Source organism: Panthera onca, chromosome X (assembly GCF_046562875.1).
Source record: "Panthera onca isolate mPanOnc1 chromosome X, mPanOnc1 haplotype 2, whole genome shotgun sequence".
NCBI classification, from domain to species: domain Eukaryota; kingdom Metazoa; phylum Chordata; class Mammalia; order Carnivora; family Felidae; genus Panthera; species Panthera onca.
In genome coordinates this window covers 92,052,947-92,077,001 of record NC_138357.1, presented here as the reverse complement: position 1 = coordinate 92,077,001, position 24,055 = coordinate 92,052,947, and the positions used below count along the sequence as shown (strand labels likewise).

The window sequence follows — 24,055 nt, the reverse complement described above, 5'->3', positions numbered from 1 at the left end:
ATAGGATACTGAAGAGGAGAGAAATTCATCCAGAGATCTGTAGAGGGCCCTCCTTGAGTAGTTGGCGGAGTACTAATCAGACCCTGGGTGTGATAGGAAACCATGCAAAGGCAGGGAAAGAACCATTTGGGAGGATTAAGGTACTACACACTACTCACGCATGGCTGGGAGCAGCGCCTACTTCTATTAGCCAGATTGGAACACTCGGAATTCACGGGACATTGGGAAAACAAGTCAGAAAGATTTTGCCTTGGTACAAGGGAATAATTAAATTTGATGCGGTTCAGGACACATTACTCCAAAATATGGCACGTTGACATATTGAAATTTTAAGCTGAAGGAATTTGAGGAATGGCACGTGTAGGAAAGACTTTCTAATCTCCTGAAGCAGATCATAACACTCTTGTGTGAAAGGTTGTGAAAGCTCCTTTTCCAGAGAAAAGGAGCTTTCTCATCTCCCATCGAGGGACATTCAGAAGAATCTGAAGGAACAGGTCTTGCTGTTTTTCCCACTTTACTACACTTAGCTCATACCCTTGTTGTCCTATCACATTTTCCCATAACTTTTCACTCCTCATCAACCCTAGCATAAAAAATGCTCAGACTTGGGGCTCCTGGGTGGCTCAGTTGGTTAAGCATTGGCTTCAGCTCAGGTCATGATCTCACGGTTTCTGAGTTCGAGTCCCGCGTTGGGCTCTGTCCTGACAGCTCAGAGCCTGGAGCTTGCTTCGGATTCTGTGTCTCCATCTCCCTCTGCCCCTCCCCTGCTCATGCTCTCTCTCTCTCTCTCTCTCTCTCTGTCTCTCAAAAGTAAATAAAAACATTAAAAAAAAATTTTTTAAATGCTCAGACTTAACTGTTTCTTCAGGTCTTCATTTCTTTAGAAAGCTCCTGTGTCACAGAAAACTTATACTAAATAAATAAGTTGTTTTACTTTTTTTTTTTTATTAATCTGTCTTTTCTTACAGGGGCCCAGCCAGAACTTTGAAAGGTAGAGGGAAAATTATTTTTTCCTCCTCTGCAGCCCTATCGCGCACATTGCTCCAGACCTAACAAATCATAAAATCAAGGAATGAGGGATTAAGTGTTTCCAAATGACGTAACCATATAGCAGTAAAAGAAGCTTTAAAACATTTATATAAATACAAAAAAATCCAGGAATCAAGTTAAAAGTCACAACGTTTGCATTTAAACAAACATTTCCAAGCATGCAAAGAAGCAGAAGAGTCCAATGAGAATTGACCCATATGAGAATAATCAATGGAAAATAACACAAAATTAACACAGCTATTTAAAATTCACAGGTAAGAACATTAATGGTTATTATAAGTATATTCTGTATGCTCAAAAAGTCAAGGAGCGACATGGAAAATATTAAAAAGTCTCCAACTGAATTTATAGAAATGAAAACTATAATGTATGAGATGAAAAATAGACTAACTGGGATTAAGAAAATATTAAGTCATTGCAGAGGAAAAGTGAACATGAAGACACAGCAATAGAAACAATCCAAAATGAAATACAGACAAAGAAACAATTTAAAAACCAAATAGTCTAGGGACACTTGGGTGGCACAGTTGGTTAAGCATCCAACTCTCAATCTCGGCTCAGGTCATGATCTCACAGTTTGTGAGTTCAAACCCCGCATCGGGCTCTGCTCTGACGGTGCAGAGCCTGCTTGGGATTCTGTCTCTCCTTCTCTCTGCCCCTCCCTTGCTTGTGCTGTCTCTCTCTTTCAAAATAAATAGACTTAGAAAAAAAAAATTGATGCAAAAAAAATATGCAAAAAAGAACATAGACATATACCTCACATTTCACTCAAAAATTAACTCAAAATGGATTGTAGACCTAAATGCAAAACATAAACCTTTAAAAATTTTAGAAGAAAATAAAGCAAAAGTCTGTGTGATGTTAGGTTTAGTTTTGAGGAGCTTTTAGATACAAGACCAAAAGCATGATCCATACAAAAATTGGTAAGTTAGACTTTAGCAACATTAAAAACTTCACTTTGCAAAAGGCATTGCTAAGAATGAAAAAAAGACAAGCCACAGGTCAGAAGAACATACCTGCAAATCAAGTATTTGATCTAAAGGACTTATATTCAGAATATCTAAAAAACTGAAGAATAAGAAAAAAAAACAATTAAAAATGGGCAAACGATCTGAACAAACACATCAACGAATAGAATAGGCACATGACAAATGAGCATATGAAGTGATGCTCAACATCACTGCTATCAGGCAAATGCAAACTAAAACCAGAATGATGGGGCGCCTGGGTAGCTCAGCGCCCAACTTCAGCTCAGGTCATGATCTCATGGTTCGTGAGTTTGAGCCCTGAACCAGGCTCTGCACTGACAGTGCAGAGCCTGCTTGGGATTCTCTCTCTCTCACTCGCTGCCTCTTCACACCCTGCTCTCTCTTTCTCTCTCTCAAAATAAATAAATAAACTTAAAAAAGATAAAAAATAAAACCGCAATGAGATACCACCATGCAAGTACCAGAAAGGCTAAAATGAAAGTGGTACCTGACCATTCCAAATGCTGATGAATATACAGAGCAACTGGAGTTCTCATACATACCTGGTGGGAGGAGAAAATGGTACAGTCCCTCGGAAACATGGTTTGCTATTTTCTCATAGCGTTAAATGTACACTTAGCATATGACCCAGCAGTCCTACTAACTAGGCAGTTACCTGAAGGAAATAAAATCTCCAAATCAAGTAGAAACCTGTTCGTGGACGTTCTAGCCATAATTTCTAAAAGGTGGAAACAACGCAAATGTCCATCAGCAGTTTAAAAGATAACCCGGGGTATAGTCAATAAGACACCAATAGAATGCCACTCAGCTATAAAAAGGAACAAATTGTTGATATGTGCCATTATGTGGATGAATGTCAAGGGCATTATACTGTGTGAAAAAAAGCCAAGCTCAAAAGATTATAGACTGGATGATTCCATTTACATGGCACCTGGCAAAGGCAAAATTATAGGGATAGAGAAGAGATCAGTGGATACCAGGTTGTAACTACACGGGGGGAGTTTTTTTTTTTTTTTTGCGGTGATGAAACAGTTCTATACCCTGATTATGGCAGTTGTTATACAAATCTATACATGTGGTTAACTTAAACTCACAGAATTGTATACATACACACATACACAACCCAATGAAATACACTACAAAACACTACACATGGGGCACCTTGGTGGCTCAGTCAGTTGAGCATCAGACTTCGGCTCAGGTCATGATCTCGCGGTTTGTGGGTTCAAGCCCTGAGTCGGGCTCTGTGCTGACAGCTCAGAGCCTGGAGCCTGCTTCCCATTCTGTGTCTCCTTCTCTCTCTGCCCCTCCCCCACTTGTGCTCTATCTCTCTCTGACTCTCAAAAATAAATAAAATGTGAAAAAAATTTTTTTATAAAAAGAAAGAAAAACTACACATCTATCAAGATGGTGAAAATGCAAAAGATCGACAATACCAAGTATTGACAAGGAGGTGCAGCAGTTGGATTTCTCATGTAGTACTGGTGGGGTACCCATCTGTAGAGTTACTTTGTAAAACTCTTTAGCACCATTTACTAAATTTGGACATATGCATATCCTAATATCTGGCACTTCCAGTCCTTCATATATAGAGAACATAAATGCATGTACGTGGTCACACACTTACAGGTATGAGAATGTTCACAGTTCAAAAATGGAAACTCCTCGGGGCACCTGGGTGGCTCAGTCGTTAAGCGTCTGACTTCAGTCAGTTCACGATCTCGCGGTTTGTGGGTTCCAACGCCGCATCGGGCTCTGTGCTGACAGCGCCGAGCCTGGAGCCTGCTTCAGATTCTGTCTCCTTCGCTCTCTGCCCCTCCCCCACTCGTGCTCTTTCTCTCTCAAAAATAAATAAACATAAAACAAATGGAAACTTCTCAAATGTCCAGCAAAAAAAAACAAAAAAAAAAACACGGATAATAATCTATAGTATATACATGTACTGAGATATCATATAGCAAAAAAATTCAGAAACTACCGCTACAGGTAACACTATAGATGAAATCTCAGCAACATAATAATATTGAGCCAAACACAAAAAAAAACCCAGACACACACGTATAAATGCCTACCATGTGATTTCTTTTTTAGAATGCTCAAAAAGAGACAGATCTAATGTATTATAGATCAGGATAGTGATTAACTGTGGGGAGGAAGCAGGAGTTTTAGAGACTAAGGTGTGGGGACAATGACACAGGATCGTCCCTGTGGTGTTGGTAATACTCTCTTTCTTTTTCCATCAGCTGGTGACTGTTAAAATAAAGAGTCACATAGTAGACTGTCAGATCTAAAGGTGCTAATGTTTATTTCTCCATGTTTTGTCCATTTGCTTTTATATTAAAGTCAATAAAATCCAACCATTTTAGTTTACAGGCACCAATAAAATTAAAACATAAATACTGCCTAGGAATAGGAATAATAAATATAGGACATAAGAACTGCTTTCTCCAGAGTAGTGGAAACCTCCAGGTTTCAGGAGTCTTCACCCACTGCTGGGTTTCAGACATAGTGGTGGGTGGGCAGGGGGATCTCATGGAAAGAGCCTTCCAGGAATAACTTGCTTGCAGAAGAATTTCAAGCTTGAGCCAATGGGCACGAATAATTTGAAAACCAAGAATAAGGACCTGTGTTGAGAGTTTCTTTCCATTACTGATCCATTTGTGGACTGGTGTCAAGGGAAAAAGTTTCTAAGTAGAAGCCGAGGGAGATATTTTTTTGAGCATTCCCTACGTTTTCTCCACCCAAGTGTCCTGAAGCATTTGGTTTAATCGTTTGAAGATCTCTATACCTTTGGGACAATATTTCAAGCCTTCGTGTGTACATAGTTGCTTCTTCCGTCGGTCCCAATGCCTGTCACTGTCCACAGCATATAATACAAATCTAATCAATCCAAATTTATTCCATGGAAGAAGGAAAGTAAGATGGACAGGAGAAAGAAAGGGAGAGACATGTTTCACGGGAAGCCTAGAAGAATGGACAGAATGGCGGCTACTCCGTACTTGAAATGATAACGATTAAGAGTTTACAAAATAGGGGCACCTGGGAGGCTCAGTCAGTTGAGCTTCCAACTCGTGATTTCAGCTCAGGTCATGATCCCAGGGTCATGGGATCGATCCCTGTGTCAGGCTCCGCACTGAGCACAGAGCCTGCTTAAGATTCTCTCCCTCCCTCTGCCCCCTAGCCTGCTCTCTCTCTCAAATAAAAATTAAAGTAATTTAAAAAATTTTTTAAAGTTTCCAAAATTGAAAACAGGCATGCATATTCATATCATAAGGCATTCCAAATAGCACACAAGATGAGTAAAAAGAAATTTCCTACAGGAGCCCCTGGGTGGCTCAGTCGGTGAAGTGTCCGACTCTTGGTTACAGCTCAGGTCATGATCTCATGTTTTGTGAGTTTGAGCCCCACATCAGGCTTTAGGCTGGCAGCATGCAGCCTGCTTGGGATTCTCTCTCTTCCTCTCTCTCTGCACCTACCTCACTCGCGCTGCCTCAGTCTCTCTCAAAATAAATAAATAAACTTTAAAAAAACCCCAAATTTCCTAAAAATATCTTAGTGAAACTAGAGAAACCAAGGATAAAAATGAAAATCTTGAAAGCTACAATAGAGAAAAAGAGAAAGAGAAAGAGAAGACGAAAAGGGCACTTTTACTGTAAAAAAGGAATCCACTTTGGTCAAGATGGTATTGTAAGAACATGTTTTTGGTTTTTAATTTTTATTTAAAGTCTAGTTAGTTAAAATACAGTGCAATATTGGTTTCAGGATGTGAGAACATGCTTTGACCTTCAAGCACATTGAAGTGATGGATAAAATATTTTTTTAAATTTTTTTTAACATTTATTTATTATTGAGAGACAGAGAGACACAGAGCATGAGCAGGGGAGGGGCCGAGAGATGGAGAGACACAGAATCTGAAGCAGGCTCCAGGCTCTGAGTTGTCAGCACAGAGCCCTACGCGGGGCTTGAACTCACAAACCGCGAAATCATGACCTGAGCCAAAGTCGGACGCTTAACCGACTGAGCCGCTCAGGCGCCCCTGATGGATAAAATATTAAGAAGGGAAAGTAAAAAGATATAACCGGACTTAGAGGCAAGATAAGCATCTCAAAAACTAAACAATGAAAGAAGAACTATGAGCAAAGCTAAAGCCACAAGCTAGCTGGAACTTAGGGTTGAAATCACAGATGACCTGGTGTTTAGGGCAAAAAAAAAAAAAAAAAAAAAAAAAAAAAACACCAAAAAAAAAGGAATTAAAATTTTCATTCAAGTAGGTGGCCAAAATTGAGGCCTCTCCCTGAAACCTTCCTTCCTGAAAGGAGGCTGAAAAACTCTCTTCCCCTGGTTTATAACTAGAGCTTCAGCTCATGAGACACAATAGGCCTGGGGCACTGGAAGACAAAGATACAGGTACCGAATCAGCCATATCCCCAACGCCATCACAGGATAAGTACTGCCGATTGTCAAATGTGACCTAGTTCCAGATGGGGCAATGCGTAGCTTGAGTGGAGGGATAAGAGGAGAGAGACAGCGAGAGAAAAAGGAAAAAAACAAAAAAAACCCAAAAAAAAACCCGAAACAAACAAACGAAAAAACACAGCTTAAATAGGCCCATCGTGCTTGCGTGAGCCATGGCCATCATTGCCATTGCTGCCAATGAGCCAAATTACGTGGCTGCTTCCCCGAACATCAGTCCTGGCCAACAGAGGATAGCCTAATGTTGGTATTCTTCCTAACAGAGCATACCTGATGGCTTTGGTGAAATACTGCATTCTCTGTAGTCCTTCCCATGGAAGGAGTGATTTCACTTTTTTTTTTTTAATATTTATTTAGTTTTGGTGCAGGCAGAGGAGGCGCAGAGAGAGGGGGGACAGAGGATCCGAAGTGGAGTCTGCGCTGACAGTCTGTCAACAGCAAGCCTGATGCGGGGCTCGAACTCACCAACCGCGAGATCATGACCTGAGCCGAAGTCGGATGCTCGACCGACTGGGCCACCGAGGTGCCCCAGGAGTGATTTCACTTTCAATCTTTCTGTAGGAAGCACTAGCGTCAAAAAGTGAGTGTTTTCCTATTTCTTGCATTGCTTGACTTCCTGAGCAAAGAAAATGGCCACGCTAGAGAATGTCTCCTTTACCCCAGACCCGCTGGCTCCTCACATTCCCAGGGTATTAAACTAGGAGCTCCCATTCAGAGTGTAATACAATTTCTCTTCCTTAGAGTCCTGGAAACATCCCATGCTGAGAGTGAAAAGCCCCCGTGGAAGCTTCCGGATTCTCTTTCATGGACAGGAAGTATGGAGGGCATATGTTGATAGGACACAATCCCAAGTCAAAGCAGGCTGAAATGCTGAGGTAGTGTTGGGGGGCAAAATTTGCCTTGGACGGTCTTCTAACCTACAGTGGACTTTGTGTGAATGAGAGATAAAATTTATGTGCTAAGCCCCTGGGACTTAGGGGTTGTTTATAACCAAAGTCTAAGCCTAATACAACAATGTTATCCACTTTATTGACTTTTTCAAAGAATAAGCTGTTTGATTTATTTGTTAAATACAGAGGTTTTCTAGATCAACAATTTCTGCTTTTGCCTCATTTCCTTGCTGCTTCCCCTAGGTTTAATTTTGCGTTCGTTTCTAACCTACTGAGTTTGAGTAATTTATTTTTATTTCTTCTTGGTTATTCATGTAAGCATTTAGGGCTAAATTTTTTTTTCTCTGCCTAATGCTTTAATTTTTATCTGATATACAGCATTTATGTAAGCGTACTTATTTGTTTATTTATTTATTTTTTATGATTTTTTTCCCCTCCTAGCTCAGTTGTTCAGGAAAAAAGTTGCTTTTACTTTAGAGGTGGTAATTTTTTCTTTCTCCTTTTTATTTATTTATTTATTTATTTATTTATTTATTTATTTTTTTAACGGATGTGACTTTTTATTGATGAAGATACAGCAGAACGAGTGCATTACATTTTGCTTTCCAAAAAATGCCCCAGAATCCTTTTCTATTTGTCTCCTGGGACCAGCACACTGAGGGGACATCACCTGGACAGGGCCACCCTTCCAAGGATTAGGAGTTCTACAAGGAGGAGCGGGGTGGCAGAAGGGGGCCCGAGCAACCCAGCCTGTCACAGGGTCCTCTACGCATCTTGGCAGCCGGACTTCACCAGGGATGTCTTGCCCATCCAGGGTACAGTGTATATCTGGGAAGAGCAGAGCGTTTTCCTCATCAGGTGTGGCTGGTCATGAAAGGGACAGGTGTCCAAGTTGGGCTGGGACTTGGTACATCTGGTTCGTCCAATCTCCATGTCCAGGAAGTAGTTCAACCCAGCCACGGCCTGCTTTCGGGCACCCACCACCCGCCTCGCGCGGCTGGGGTACGCGTCGTTGCTCCCCTTGCTGTACCCGCTGAGTTCAGCGCCTGCCCTCCTCGTTGACGTCGGCGTCCAACGGGGCGCCCACCAGTGCAGACTTGTTTCTCCTGCCGGTCCCGGGACTCACGGCCAGGGCCAGAGTCAGGGCCACAGCGGCTAGCAGGCGCAGCGGGGTGCGCAGGGGCCTGGCCACGGTGTGCTCGTGATAGACAGTGCACAGGCTACGGAAGGGAGTGATCCAGCGGAGATGGGCCTCTACTTTTATTGTTAATTTCAACTTTTGTGTTATTGTGATCAGGAATATTTTCTGTTTCTTCTGTACATGCCAAATTAGGTCAACTTCATGTGTCCTATTATACAAATCTCCTAGAGCTTTATGGTGTTTTTTTTTTTTTTTCATTCCTGCTTCTTCTAATTTGACACTTGTAGAATATTGACCCCAACAATTATAGACTGCATTCTTCACAAGGGGTCAGAAAACATTTACCAAAATTTAGCGTATGGTGAGCCATAGAACAAATTTCAAAGGAATGAAATCATTCAGAGTATGTGGAAGTAAGAAAGACATCATTAACAAAGAGATAACCAGAAAATCCCCTTTTGTTTGGAAATTTAACAATGTAAATTTCAGTAGACAATGAGTCAAAGAAGCAATTACAATAGAAATTAGACAACATCCCAAACTACATAATAATTAAAATACAAGCTAACTTTTGAAATGCATCTAAAGCTATGCATCTAAGGGAATTTATAATCTTAAATGCATATATTTCCTTTATTCCTAAGGATATGCGAGAAGGGGCTCAACCTTATTACTTTTCGAAAAATGCAAATTAAAACCACAATTAGATACCACTATATACCTACTGAATGGCTGAAATGAAGAATAAAAAATAGCAAGTATTGTAAGGATGTAGAGCAACTAGAATCCTTATGTATTGCTGGGACTACAATCAGTATAAACTGATATCACCATTGTCGAAAACTGGAAGTTTTCACTATGTACCACATATCCTATAATCCAGTAAGTCAATTCCTAGATATATACCCAAAGAAATATATGTATCTGTGCATCAACATTCATGTACAAGGATGTTCATTGCAGTATTATGGGAACAGCCAAATCCAGGAAACAGCTCAGCCATCAGGAGAGTGGATAAATGAACTGAGCATATTTATACAAACCATAGCAATAAAAATTAATGAACTACTGCTACGTGCAATGATACCGATGAATCACTCACATAAATACAATGTTGGGCAAAAAAAATCCAGACATAAAAGAGTACATAATGCCTCGTTCAATTTATATAAAATTCAAACACAGGCAAAAGTAATCTTTGGGGCTGGATATTCAAACAGAGGTTACCTTTAGGGAGGAGAGTGGGGTTCACATCTGAGCGGGGATACAAAGATCACTTGGGGAGTCCTGAGAACGTTCTAGTTCTTGATCTGGATTGGTAGATATTATTGTGATTATTTCTTGAGCTAAAACCTGTGATTTGGGTTCTTTATTTTATGTATTTCTTATGTATTGTATTTCTTCGAAAGGTTAAACAGCGGAATTGGAAGTTACTGTTTTGTCGTTCACGTAACACAGGAACCGAGAAGTACCGATCTGAACCAAATTTGAGCTGCAGAGATAGACACAAGAGGACCATTCGGTGGAAAAACAGGAGTGGGTCACGTTTGCAAGCTCCTATTGCCTGTTGGAAACCTGAACCTACGCTCTGAACAAGGAATGACCAATTCCACTTTTCCTCCAGACACCAAATATTACGATGCCTCTTCCAACACCCCTTCTAGAACTCTCTAACACCAACTAGGTGTCCAACAATGGAATTCAGTTCTGACACTAACTACCCATAGTTAGGGCAGACCCCCTGCCTTGAGGGCTCAGTCCTGTAAGACTGCCCCCACTTCAGACACCAGTTGCAAATACTGAATCGCCCAGTTACCCACACTTCTGTCTCACTTGGCTACAAAGTGGGAGTTCCCGGGATCCCCCACCTCTGGTTCAGTAATTTGCCAGAACAACTCACAGAACTCAGGAAAGTGCTTTCTATACTATTCCCAGTTTATTACAAAGGCTACAACTGGGGAACAGCCAGACAGAAGAGACACATAGAGCAAGGGGTGGCGGTAGGGGTGCGGAAGGATGAGGAGCCAGTCATCTCATTAACATACAAAAGACACTCTTAACGCTCAGGAAATTCCAAGGGTTTTTAGGGAATCCTGTGCCAGGAAACAAGGACGAAAACCAAATAATATATTTCATTGTATTGCAGGCCTGTAAATAATAAGTGCCACCTGATTCTTCCCTGAAATAACTCAATGTCATTCACATTAAACATTTACTTTTTTTTTATTTAACGCCCTTCTGTAGTTTTACTTTTCATGATCCTGCTGATTTTTAGAAATGTCTAACTTCCTTAGCTTCTTTGCTTTCTTCTGCATCCCATAACTTGTTTGCTTTAGCCTCAAAGTGTATTTAGGATCAATCAACCATTTCTCATGCTTTGGTCAGTCTGCCTGGTCAAAGTCACCTCATCGTTCCCATGAAGAATTAAAATATATTCCTAACTGGTCTTTCTGCTTCTAACCCCTCTCCAGTGTCCACAAAGAAACGAGAGGGATCCCATTAAAGGTAAGTTAGATAAAATGACTCCCTTATTCAAAATATTCAATGGCTTCTCATTCACTGAAAGTCAAATTTGAAACCTTTACCCTAACTTACAAGACCCACCCTACAAGATCTGACCCCTCTCTTACCCCTCTCCCCTACTAACTATTCCAGTCACACTGCTCTCCTATGTACTTCTGTCACATGATTAGCACTGTTCTACCTCAGGACCTTTGCACTTGATGTTACTTCAATCTGGAATTCTCTTTCCACAGATCTGAGACAGGAAAGTGCAAAGTGAGCATAAGAACATCTCACGGTACTAGAAAACTAGAAGATGCTCAAAGACTACTTGGCATCATGTCAAAAAGATGCAAGAGCTGGCTTTTGAAAGGGCTCCTGCTAGCCCATAGTGGGGCAATTTTAACATCAAAAAAAATTTAAATAACAATGATTTATTTTAGCAAAATGAGTAACTAAAAATACAAGAGTGCATAATAATATGAAGAAAGAGAAAGGAAGGTGCTTCTTTGAAAAGTATGCCGGCTAGTAAATGGAAAAGGAATGAAAAAATTATAAGACCACCATTTTGCAATCTCCGATGTAATATATAATTCAGGAAGGATCATCAGTGGATATGAAGGCTATTAGATGAAAGTTATTAAGGAACAGAATATTTGCATGGTGCTAATCAATGTGTTAGCCCACAGATTACTTACACATTGCAAAGGGGAAAAATGTACTTTCACGATGGAGAAACTGATAATCCCCTACCATAACCAAGGGATCAAACCTGGCATCCACTAATAGTGGGACAACCCAGAATTAAGAGCTTCTCAATAGCACAAAATATGAAGTACACAGCATCATTAGCCAAGTCTCTAAGGGCACCTGGGTGGCTCGGTCGGTTGAGCAGCTGACTCTTAATTTCGGCTCAGGTCATGATCTCAGGGTCCTGAGATCAAGTCCCATGACAGATTCTCTCTCTCTCTCCCTTTCTAACCCTTTCCCTGTTTGAGTGCTATCTCTCTCTAAAAAAATGTTTAAGCAAGCCTCTAGATCAAATGTCTTATCTATATCACAGACTAGGAGAGGACGAGTTAAATTACACCATGAAGAAACAATCAGACAAGTGAAGCATGTGGGACATTCTGTAGGACAGCTGGCCTAGAATCTTTGTTAGAGGAGGTCATCAAGGGGACGTGACTGCAGGTTGACTTGTGAGCTAGACCTGCACAATCAGGGGCTCTCACTCCCTCCCATGTCCTTGGAATATACGTTCTACCCACCATCCCCACACAAAGAGTTACTTCAAGAACAAAGCCTTGAGAGAGTAAGGTGTTACTGAGACCATCTGGAATGTATTTCCGACTAAACCCTGGTAAGGCTTCTATATAAAATTTTAAGATTCCGGCAGGCAGGTGCGGGGACCCACTCTTCTTGTAGCTGCCCTGGTAAGTCTCATATGTAAGTTCCCCTGCTTATTAAATTTGCCATCTACCAATCTGGAGTGGGTCGCCTCTTTCTTTAGTCTCTCCCTGCCCTTTTGGTTTGGGGGCCAGTTTGCAAACCAATAATCTTCAATAACCAATGTCATAAAAACAAATGTGAGAAGAGGCATAACAGTGAAATGCAATGCATGAATTGTGCTGGGACCCTGGTTTGAAAACAAACAAACAAAAAAAAACAATGACCATAGAAGACATTTTTGGGATAGTCGGAACAATCTTTTTTAAGTTTATTTACTTATTTTGAGAGAGACAGAGACAGCACGAGTGGGAAAGGGGCAGAGAGAGAAAGGGAGAGAGTGAGAATCCCAAGCAGGTTCTGTGCAGGAGCTCTGATGTGGGGCTTGAACTCATGAAACCGTGAGATCATGACCTGAGTCGAAACCAACAGTCAGACGCTTAACCGACTGAGACACCCAGGTGTCCCGGGATATTTGGAACTATCTTAATAGGACCTGGGTATCAGATGAGATTATGAAATTATTGTTACTATCTGTGGGAAATTATTTAACCAACACTAATAATCAAAACTCCAAATTTTAAAACTTAGACACAATGTATTCCCTATTTAGTTGGCAGTGATTCAAAAGAATTCTATAAATTCTAAATTCTAAAAAGAAATTTTAATTCTAGATTAAAAAGAATTTTGGTGGTTGGGCAAAATGGAGAGTGCGATGCAATGCACCAGAGCGCGTGTGACTGATATCTCTCCTCTTACACCATTTCCAAGAAATTTATCTTTGAAAGATAGTCATGGACATAAATATGGAAATAATGTTATGATAACCATTCCGAATCTACAGAATCACACTTAATGTCCACCAACAGGGTACTGGCTAAATAAGGGACTGTTGTGTCGCCACTAAAAATGATTAATAAAGGCATATATTTATTGACAAGGATAAAATTTCATGATCTATCAATGAGGTACGGCAATGAGTTACAAAATAGTGCATAGAGTTTGAGCCCATTTATAAGTCTATGCTCAAGAATGGAGTAATATAAAGAGAGTATATATCTGTCCTTAGCAGAATTGCATTTGGCTTATTTTTGCTTATCTGTATCTTTGAAATTTTCTTTTTTTGTTAATTAATTAATTTTGAGAGAGAGAGAGAGCACATGCAGGCGGGGGAGGGGCAGAGAGAGCGAGTGAGAGAGAGAGAGAGAGAGAGAGAGAGAGAGAATCCCAAGCAGACTCTGCACTGTCAGTATGGAGCCCAAGGAGGGGCTCAAACTCACAAACTGTGAGATCATGACCTGAGCAGAAAGCAAGAGTCAGACGCTCACCAAACCGAGCCACCCAGGCTCCCTTGAAATTTTCAATGTAGCGAATGTTTTCACACAATGAAATTACTGAAGGCAATTTCTTTTTAAAAGCCATTATTTCGGTTTTTAAGCACATTACAATATTAATTACACTCGACTTCTTGTTCTCTACTAGACACCCATTTAGGTCATTTTCAGAACTTTCTCCTCCAATATTAAGAATTCTACTGGATTATAAAGACAACGTAGCACTCAGGATATGCGGCAACAACTCTTGAATCCTAGATTCCTCAGAATAAGTTGATATTTGAGATTCCGGTTGCATAAGGTGTTTGCCAGTTTTACCTGCTTTCACACTTACAGGCAGGGGCTCAGAACAAGAGATGGGGGGCTAGACTCCCAGAGAGCAGCTTGGTCAGGGACGTGATTTGAGTTAAAAACATAGATGAGAATCAGATTCTGGACTCAGACGTACTTAAACTGATGTTCTCTCAGGATTTAACATTTGTTTATTAGACGTGAGGGAGAAGTTGCTTTTCTATAGTTGAAATTGTATCCCTTTTTATACTAAAAATAAGGGATTTATTCAAGTTTACCTTATCTTCAACTGTGTTATTCTATACTGTTCTCACCATAAATGAGTATCATAAGCCAATCTCACGAAGGATGTAACAGGTGCACTCAATAATTGGGGCCTTTGTACTGGTTAACCCCTCCATCTCGTACCTTCTTCTCCCAGATACCTGCATCCAAACTTTCCCACTGCCTTCAAGTCTATGCACAAGGGTCACCTCCTCATGATTTATTTTAAAATGTCTTGTTCGATACTTAAATGGTCCATTTGTCTGAGTTCCATGTTGAAAAAAATCCCTCCATTTTTCTTTTAGGTTGTCCTCTCTGTTAGTTTTTCTTTTGTGATTTTTTTTCCTCAACCAGACATCTTCTTGGGAGGATTTAAAATTTAGATAATAAAATAAGTAATTTGTCCCCAGTGAACAAACAAAAACTATTCCCACTGTTATGTGTGCAGAATTTCATTTGATTCTGTCCTAGCATCACCATACGACTCAGCTGACCAGGAACAACTTACAACTTTTTGTCTCAAAACTACTGGTAAAAAAAAAAAAAAACCCTAAAGATACACTGGTTTTGGCTCTGATAAGCAGTATTTCTGCTTATATCACTTCTCTATTGCTGCACAATGTAGGGGAGGAAAAGCCTTTCATTCTACCCTCTTATGTTCAGTACCTGAGACCTGTGAATTAAACTAGCAAAAGATATATTAATAAGAGGGAAAAAAGTTCATTTACATTTGCAATGCTGCATACCTGCAGGAGTACTCAGTGACGAATAACTGAGTGACAAGTAACTCAAAGGGGTGGTTAGAATTGGGGCTTATATGCCATCTTAATAGATGATGAGAGGGGTAGGAAAGGTACTTACGGTAAAAGGAACAACTTTTGGGAAAGACAAATGGGTCCTTAGGAGAATAGATGGGACACAGGTACGATAGTCTGTTTTTTGTTTTGTTTTGTTTTGTTTTTGCTGTTGTTGTTTTGAGAAACAGAGAGTGCAAGTGGGGAAGGGGCAGAGGAAGAAGGAGAGAGAGAATCTTAAGCACACTCCATGACCTGTGTGGAGCCCAACGCAGGGCTCAATCTCACAACTGTGAGATCATGACCTGGGTCAAAATCAAGAGTAGGATGTTCAACCAATTGAGCCACTCAGGTGCCCCAAGATATGATAGTGTTGTGACAAGGTTTGTTTGGGTGTGGTGCTGACTTCTTGTCTCCAGCTCCTGAGGAGGGAATTGTGACAATCAAGTTCTTTTGGGGCCTCTGCTTTTAGGTAGATAAGTTCTGAAAGGCTTCTTTCTGGATCCGTTGATTCCCAATCGCCTTCAGTTCAAAATAATCCTTATTCCAAAGTAGCATATTTTGGGGTGGCATATTCTCATCCCCTTCAATAGCAAACCACCCCCAAATGTAGCGATTCGAAATAACAACAAAATATTATTTCTCACCGTTTTGTGAATTTGCAGAGGAGCCCCTCTGTTGGTTTCACCTGAGCTCACTCATACACCTGCTGTCAGCTGGGGCACTGGCTAGACGACAAGGATCCCCACTCACATGGCTGGCAGTTGGTTCTGGTTATCGGCCAGGGCACCTTAGTTCTCATCCTCAGGCAGAGTAGATCAGCTTCTTTATGCGATAGCCTCACTGCAGCATTTTGACAGAGTCACCAGGGAAGCCGCAAGGTGCGACTGGCAAAGTGTCACTTCCATTGCATCCTGTTAGTCAAAGCAAGTCACAGGGTCAGTCCTGATTCAAGGGAAAGGGGAAAAGACTCCATCTTTTGATAGGAGAAGTGGAAAATTTACCTTGCAAAAGAGCATAAGAGGACATGTTGTGACCATCTTTGACAAGATATGTGACCACACTGTCTACTTTGGGGGAGACTGGATCATTTTTCATTTTCAGTTTACTGAATTAAATAAGAGTTCTTGGGTGCCTGGGTGGCTCAGTCGGTTAAGCATCTGACTCTTGGTTTCGGCTGAGGTCATGATCTCATGGTTCATGAGTTTGAGACCTGCATCAGGCTCTGTGTTGACAGTGCAAAGCTTATTTGGGATTCTCTCTCTCCCTCTCTCTCTGCCCCTCCCCTGCTTACACACACACACACACACTCTCTCTCTCTCTCTCTCTCTCTCTGTCTCCAAATAAATAACTTTAAAAATAAATAAATACGAGTTCTTGAGGGAACCTGAATTCAGTGACATTTTCATTCTGATTTATTTCAGGTGTGTATTTGTACCCTTTAATACATGGTATAAACTACACCAACAGAGGCGCCTGGGTGGCTCAGTTAGTTGAGCATCTGGCTCTTGATTTCAGCTCAGGTCATGATCCCAGCGGTCGTGAGATCGAGCCACACGTTGGGCTTCGAACTGAGTGTGGAGTCTGCTTAAGACTCTCTCTCCCTCTGTCCCGCTGTCTCTCTCCCTCAAATTAAATAAATAATTAAATAAATAAGCAACCAAACAAACTGCACTAACAAAGTCTGGTTACATTAAGGAATTTAAGGAAAAGGATATTATAAGCTCTCAGGAACTCTTGCTGAGGCTTGGAAACCCCAGCGTCAAGGATGATGCCCCAAATCATGTTCTGTGGGGGCACAGCACTGGCCACAGGGCTAGATGCCGACAGTACAGAGGAAATGGAGGCCACTGCCACTGTCACCATTTGCTGGGAAGGAGTCACACGACCCATCATTCAGCAAATGGGGCCAAAGAGCTTCTCTGGGCCAGACGTGGAGTGATCTAGGCCCTGGGTCACAGATGGGACAAAAACAAAACTCCCAGTTCCCATGGGGCTCGCACTTTAGTGGCAGGAAATAGATAATAAGCCACACACATAATAATAAATGAGTAAATTATATGTTATGTTAGGAAAAGATGAATGGTATGGAGAAATATGAAAAATGTAGGTCAACGCAAGAGAGATTAGAAGTGGTGGGGATGGAACGTACAATGAATGACTTTTGAGCCAACACTTGGAGGGGATGAAGAGGTTCTCTATGCAAATATACACAGGAAGAACATGCCAGGAGTAGAGAACAGCCTAATGTGTGCATGTACCTGACATAGCTGAGGATCACAGAGGAGGCCAGTGTGGCCGGAGCAGAATGAGTATGGGAGGGAAATAGGAGGGGCGCTCAGACAGGTAAGAGGGGAATAGCAATCACAAAGGACCATTGGTTTAATTTTTTTTTGTAACGTTTATTTATTATTGAGAGACAGAGAGAGACAGAGCATGAACCTGGGAGGGGCAGAGAGAGGTGGAGACAGAATCTGAAGCAGGCTCCAGGCTCCGAGCTTTGAGCACAGAGCCTGACACAGGGCTCGAACTCACAAACCACAAGATCATGACCTGAGCCGAAGTCGGTGCTTAACCAACTGACCCACCCCAGGCGCCCCACAAAGGACCATTGGTTTTAAACCACTGATTGGACTTTGGCTCTTACTCTAAAGTGGGGAGCCATTACCAGGTTTTGAACACGGAAATGACATGATCTGACTTACTTTTTCAACAGAATATGCTCTCTTTCTTCAGCACATTAGTTTATGACCAATCTGTGGAGTGATAATGATGTAAGAGTCGAAATAAAACTATCAAGTTAATTAGAAGCAACATGGAAGAATATCTCTGTTGCTTGTGGGAGGGTAGATAGAATAAACAAAACCTCCAAAACACATACCATGAAAGAAAAAACTAATGAATCTGGGGCACCTGGGTGGCTCAGTTGGTTAAATGTCCGAGTCTGGCTCAGGTCGTGATCTCAGGTTCATGAGTTTGAGCCCCGCTCAGACCCTCTGTCCCCTTCTCTCTCTGCCCCTCCCCCACTTGTGCACCTGTGAGCGTTCTCTGTCTCTCTCTCTCTCTCTCTCTCTCTCTCTCAAAAATAAATAAATATTAAAAAAAACTAATGAATCTGATTACCTCAAAATTAAGTATTTCTCTTCAGTAAGCCACATCATAGTCAAAACCTTCCAGATTGTTTGCACGCAGAGAAATATGGTGGCAATGTCTAAAACCGAGGAGTGCTTCAGAGTGTACGAGGATCTCCCGCTAAACAACCAGAAAATAAACCTCAGTTTTTTAAATGAGCAAATGATATGAGCAGACAATATACAGAACAAAGAAGCCTAAAGCCTTACAAATTAATAGAGAAGTTCACAATCACAGGTAATCAGAGCAACGCCAATTATAACCACCAGGAGATACTACCTATGCCTTGGAAAGTTAAATGATATTGAATACTGGCAGGGAGGTGGGAATATAGCACACCTCCTGCACCGCTGGTGGGGGTGTGCACTGCATCAGCAGTCTAGAGAGTGACCTGGCTATATGCAGTCAAATTACATACATACTGAACCTTATAACCCAGAAATTCTGTTCCAGGATATATATTCCAAAATTCTCATGTGGTATACAAGTGGGCATAGAAGAAAATGGAGCTGTTTCTTCAACTGAAAGTTAGCCCGAAATCCAAAATGTACAAGTAAACCCCCAGTGCTCTAGCTGAAGAGAAGAGGAGAGGGCTAGGGGCAAAGCCCCACTCAACTGTCCTCTTGCCCCTCATCCAGCCCATGATAGATAATCATGAATGGGCTCCTTAGAAATACAACCAGAAAACTATGAGCAGCACATGGGCTTTGACAATCCTAAAGGAGGCTCCAAAACATAAGTATGTAGATGTGACAAATTACATGTTATAAGACTGACATTTATACGAAGGAGGGGGTAAGTGGATGTTAAGATGAGAAGTGAGTCCTTAGAGTTGCACCTCCACGGTAGCTGGGAGACGTTGCTCGATCCATCCACCTAACCTCTTGCCAAGAGGGAGATGCTCACGATTTGTCCTGCTTCAGTGATTCGCTCAGCCCTATTCTTCCCTCCTCCACTCCACAGCCTGTGCTTGTCAGGAAGTGCCATTTTCTCTTCCATGATGTAGTATCTCTTCCATGATAGAATTTCATTGTCTTCCTACCTCAAACGCTACTGGCCTACCTCCGAGGATTGGCAGAAGGAGACAGAGAGGGGAAATGTCATCCAGCCCCGCAACTCTTCCAAATTTGCAGGGCTTTGTTTTAGGCAACAATGCCAGGCAGAGGGATCAGAATCGCTCGTTTTCCTAGACAGCTTGTTTATTGCTGTGAGAGGCTTTCAAGAGGAAAGTGGACCTTGCTAGACTGTGTGAAAATCCAGTTCGCTGAGCTAACCGTGGATGCCCTCACAGGAGTGAAGTGACCTGACATTTACGCTCAACACCGTTCCATGTCCTGGTCAGATGTTCTGCCCCTGATGGCCAGGTGTTCTCACTGCTAGCTCTCGTTCATCCTTTCTCCCTCCCTAACCCTCCATTCCTACCTCCCTCCTTCTTTGTTCTTTTCCCTCCTCTCACAATGAGTCAACATGGCTTCTCTCAGCGCTTCTACAAGCAAAGGCATTAAGAGCCACTGTTACCAGTATTCACTGCACAGCCTGTGGACTCTAACTGCCGTCTAGCTGGGTCCCAGGTAGGAGAGGCACCGGTGAGAGAACTTTTACTCTAGTTTGCAATTTTGAATTACAGAAGTGGTCCAGAGAGAGCAGAAAATTGTTCCAACTCTTGAGATCTCGTTTGCTTGTTCGCCTGCCTTTGCTACGAGTGCAGACGCCTCTGGTGTTTTGCCATCAAATAAGATACTGGTTTTAAAACTATTTTTTCAATTTTTTAAAAGTTTATTTTGAGAGCGAGCACACGAGCAGCGGAAGGGTGGAGAAAGAGGGACAGAGAGAGAATCCCAAGTGGGCTCTGTGCCGCCAGCTCGGAGCCTGACTCCGGTCTCGATCCCATGATCCGGGAGATCATGACCTGAGCCGAGATCAAGAGCTGGACCAAACTGGCTGAGCTACCCAAACATCCCATGGTTTTAGAACCAAAGGACGTATACCTTAGTTAAGAGACTAAGATTCTTTGGTTCTCAGATTCTTATTTTACTGAGAGGCTTTAGCATAAATGGTTGTTAGATTTTGTCAATGGCTTTTTCAGCATCTGTGGAGATGACGGGGTGGGGTTGTTTTTGTCAATATATTAATCTGGTGGAGAACACTAATTGGCTCCTTAATATTGACCCACATTTCTGGAATAGATCCCACTCAGTCATGGTATATTATTTTCTTACTGTGATGTTGGATTTTGTTTGCTAGTATTTTATCTATTTGTGTGGGGTTTTTTTTGTATTTGCATTCTTGACTGATATTGGCCTGTGATTTTCATTCTTTTAATGTCTTTATTAGGTTTTGCATCATGAATGGAGTTAGGACATTTCCTTTATTCTCCGTGTTCTGGAACAATACAGAGAGCACTAAAAGTATCATATCTTCAAGGGTTTTCTAGAATCTCCCTGGGAAAAACATCTAGGCTTTGCTCTTTATTTGCGGGGTAGTGCCTTAATGATTTTCTCTATTTCTTTAATGGGAAATTGGTCTTTCTAACTCAAATGGAGTAAATTTTGGTAATGTATATTTCTCTAGGAAATTATCCATTTGATCTTGATTTTCGAAGTCATTTCTATAGAGGTCTCTGAAGTAGTCTCAGGATTTAAAACTTTTTTTCTTCTGTTTCAATGGCTAGTTGCTACCTGTATCATTTCTTATTTTATATATTTGTGCCTTATCTCTTTCTGTTTCTTAACAAGTTAGCTAGTCATGTGTCCGTTTTGTTATTTTTCTTTAAACAATGGGATTTTGGTTTATTAATGACATCTATTGCTTTCTATTCTGAATCTCTGCTTTTAAGGCCATGTTTCCTGTTTGTAACCTCTACCTTCATCTTTACAGTTTCTTATGTTTTCTTTTGGTTTACTTTATTCCTTTGTTGCTGACTTTATTCTTTTCCTACTTTAAAAAAAAATCTATGAATTTTCCTGTGATCGATGCTTTAAATATATCCCATAGATTCTGATGTGTACTGTTTTCATTACCTCTTTTCTTTCTTTCTTTCTTTCTTTTTTTTTTTTTTTAGTGTTTATTTACTTTTGAGAGAGAGACCGAGCATGACCGGAGGAGGGGCAGAGAGGGACAGAGACACAGGATCCGAAGCAGGCTCCAGGCCCTGAGCTGTCAGCACAGAGCCCGACATGGGGCTCGAACTCACGAACCACGAGATCATGACCTGAGCTGAAGTCGGATGCTTAACCGACTGAGTCACCCAGGCGCCCCTCAGTATCTCTTTTCTTCAAGATTCTGTAATTTCAGTCTGTTTCCCCTTCACCCAGGTGTTGTTTAATAGAAGGCCTTTTCGTTTCCAGGTGAAAGAGCCAATTTGTTTTGTTTAGTTGCTTGCTTGTTTTGTTATTAATTTCCAGTTTTATTGTATTGTAAGCAGATATGCTGTTTGTAATATTTCTACTAAATGGAAATTACTGATGTTTCCTTTGTGACCTAAGACAGGATCAAATTTTATCAATGTCTCATGGATGCTTGAACACAATGTACATCAAGATATGCAGTTCTATATACATTCATAACATCTACCTTATTAATTATGTTGTTCAGTTATTGTCTCCTTATATTTTTTTTCCGTGTGATCTGTCTTGTACTGAGAGTATCATAGTAGTGTCTTTTACTGTCAGTGTGTGTCTACATATGTTTTCTTGCATATATGGTGGTTTTTGTTTCCTAAATGTGGTTTCTGTGTAATTTAGTGCACAAATGTTCATTTCTTTGTATCTTCATTTTGTATGATGGCTTTTAGCACACACACAAAAATGTCCTCAGTCACATCTGCTGTTTTGGGGCTTGAGTTAAACTTTGCCTGATATCAGAATCTCTATACTTGCTCTCTGTTTGTTTCCATTTGCTTAGTATACCTTTCTTATTCCTTCAGTTTGGGGCTTTCTGAATCACGTAGTTATAGGTATGTCTCATGTCCATGGCATATAGTTGGGCTGTGTTTTGTGAGAAATTTTAAAGTATTTTCCTTTTGAGGCACCTGGGTGGCTCAGTCAGTTATGCATCTGATTCTTGGTTTCGACTCAGGTCATGCATGATCTTGCTGTTCATGAATTCAAGCCCCACGTCAGGCTCTGCACTGATAGTGCAGAGTTTGCTTGGGATTCTCTTTCTCCCTCGCTCCGTGCCTCCTCTGTTCATACTTTCTCTCTCTCTCAAGAATAAATAAACAGGGGCACATGGGTGGTTTAGCTGGTTGAGCGTCCAACTTCAGCTCAGGTCATGATCTCGCAGTTGACGAGTTCAAGCCCCGCGTCGGGCTCTGTGCTGACAGCTTGGAGCCTGCTTCTGATTCTGTGTCTCCCTCTCTCTCTCTGCCTCTCCCCTGCTCATACTCTGTCTCTGTCTGTCTCAAAAATAAAGATACACATTAAAAAAATTTTTTTAAAGAATAAATAAACTTTAAAATATTTTTCTTTTAATACGTGAGTGTGTTAGTTACCTGTTGCTCAACAAACAAATAACTTCACAACTCAGGAGCTTAAAACAACCAACACTTATTATGCACAGTTTCTAGAAGTCTGGAATCAGAGGGTTGCTTAGCTGGGATCCTGTGTCTCATGGTTTCTCACAAGGCTGCAATCAAGTTGCTGGCCAGGACTACAGTCACCTCAAGGTTCCACTGTGGGAAAATTTACTTCCGAGTTCTGGTAGTTGTTATCAGGCCTCAGCCCCTTGTTGGTGAGAGGTTCCAGTTCCTTACCATGGGAGCCTCATTATAGGGCAGTTCACAGCACGGCAGTTGTCTTCTCTCAGAACAAGGGAAAGAGAGTAAGTGAGACAGAGGCCACGATCTTTTTGTAAGTCAATCTTGGAAGTGACATCCCTTTATTTTTGTCGTATACTATTTATTAGAAGCTGGTTATAAGTTTAGCCTACACAGGGGCTTGAATACCAGGAGGAAACAGGGATCTTTGGGAACATCTTAGAGGCTGCCTACCACGGCCTGCTCTCTGGCCCTCTATGATTCATTTCCCTTTCATAGGCAAAATACACTCACCCCCTCTCAAGGTCCTCAAAATTTATAAACCTTTACTGTGTCAGCTCAAGTTTGAGAAGCTCATCATCTAAATCCAGTGCAGGTGTAGCTCCTTGGGTGCCGTTCCTCTTGTTCTATAGATTCGTAAATCTAAAAGAGACAGGTGCCTTCCCCCCAACACACCCAATGTATAATTGTGGGACAGGCATAGAATAAACACTGTTCATATTCCTATTTAAAAGGGAGGGATTGGAAACACAAAGGAGTCATATTGGTCTGTAGAATTCTGGAATCCAGCCAGCAAAATGTTTGATGTTTCTTGATTAGGCTTAGGCACTTGACTCCATTTGCCAGCTTTTGGGTTCACCCTCCGAGTCAGCATGTGCAGCTGAGTGATTTTCTCAGCCTGCTAGCTTCAAGTAGAATTTTAGGAATCTAAGAGCCTCTTTTCATTTTCTTTTCTCTCTGTCCCTTATAGTCCAAACTGGCAATGTTTTTGCTGATATAGTTTTCTCATTAACTCTATGGGTCTTCTGTAAATTTCAGTGGAATTCACTCCATTAGAGAAAAGCCACACGTACAGATCTGTTTGAGATAAATCCTTTCCTACCTTGTGCTATGGCAGACTGGGCTATGGGACAGCACCCTTAAGGCTTTGATTTAAAGGATCTGTGAGGTATACCCTTAATCTCTTTAAAGGGTCTTATGTATGATTGAAAT

General features: G+C 41.3%; 1 long non-coding RNA gene and 1 pseudogene across 1 annotated transcript in view; both read right to left on the bottom strand.

Moving 5' to 3' along the window:
* Positions 1–18,418, bottom strand: part of LOC145714265 (uncharacterized) — a 131,202-nt gene extending 112,784 nt beyond the window's left edge. Inside the window, exons 1-2 of the long non-coding RNA XR_014136823.1 lie at positions 18,298–18,418; positions 15,822–16,088 (exon numbers count right to left, since the gene is read on the bottom strand). This is a non-coding gene — a long non-coding RNA (uncharacterized LOC145714265). The remainder of the gene's footprint in view (positions 1–15,821; positions 16,089–18,297) is intronic.
* On the bottom strand, positions 7,970–8,821 carry LOC145714664 (cystatin-C pseudogene; annotated as a pseudogene).
* Positions 18,419–24,055: the final 5,637 nt, after the last annotated feature.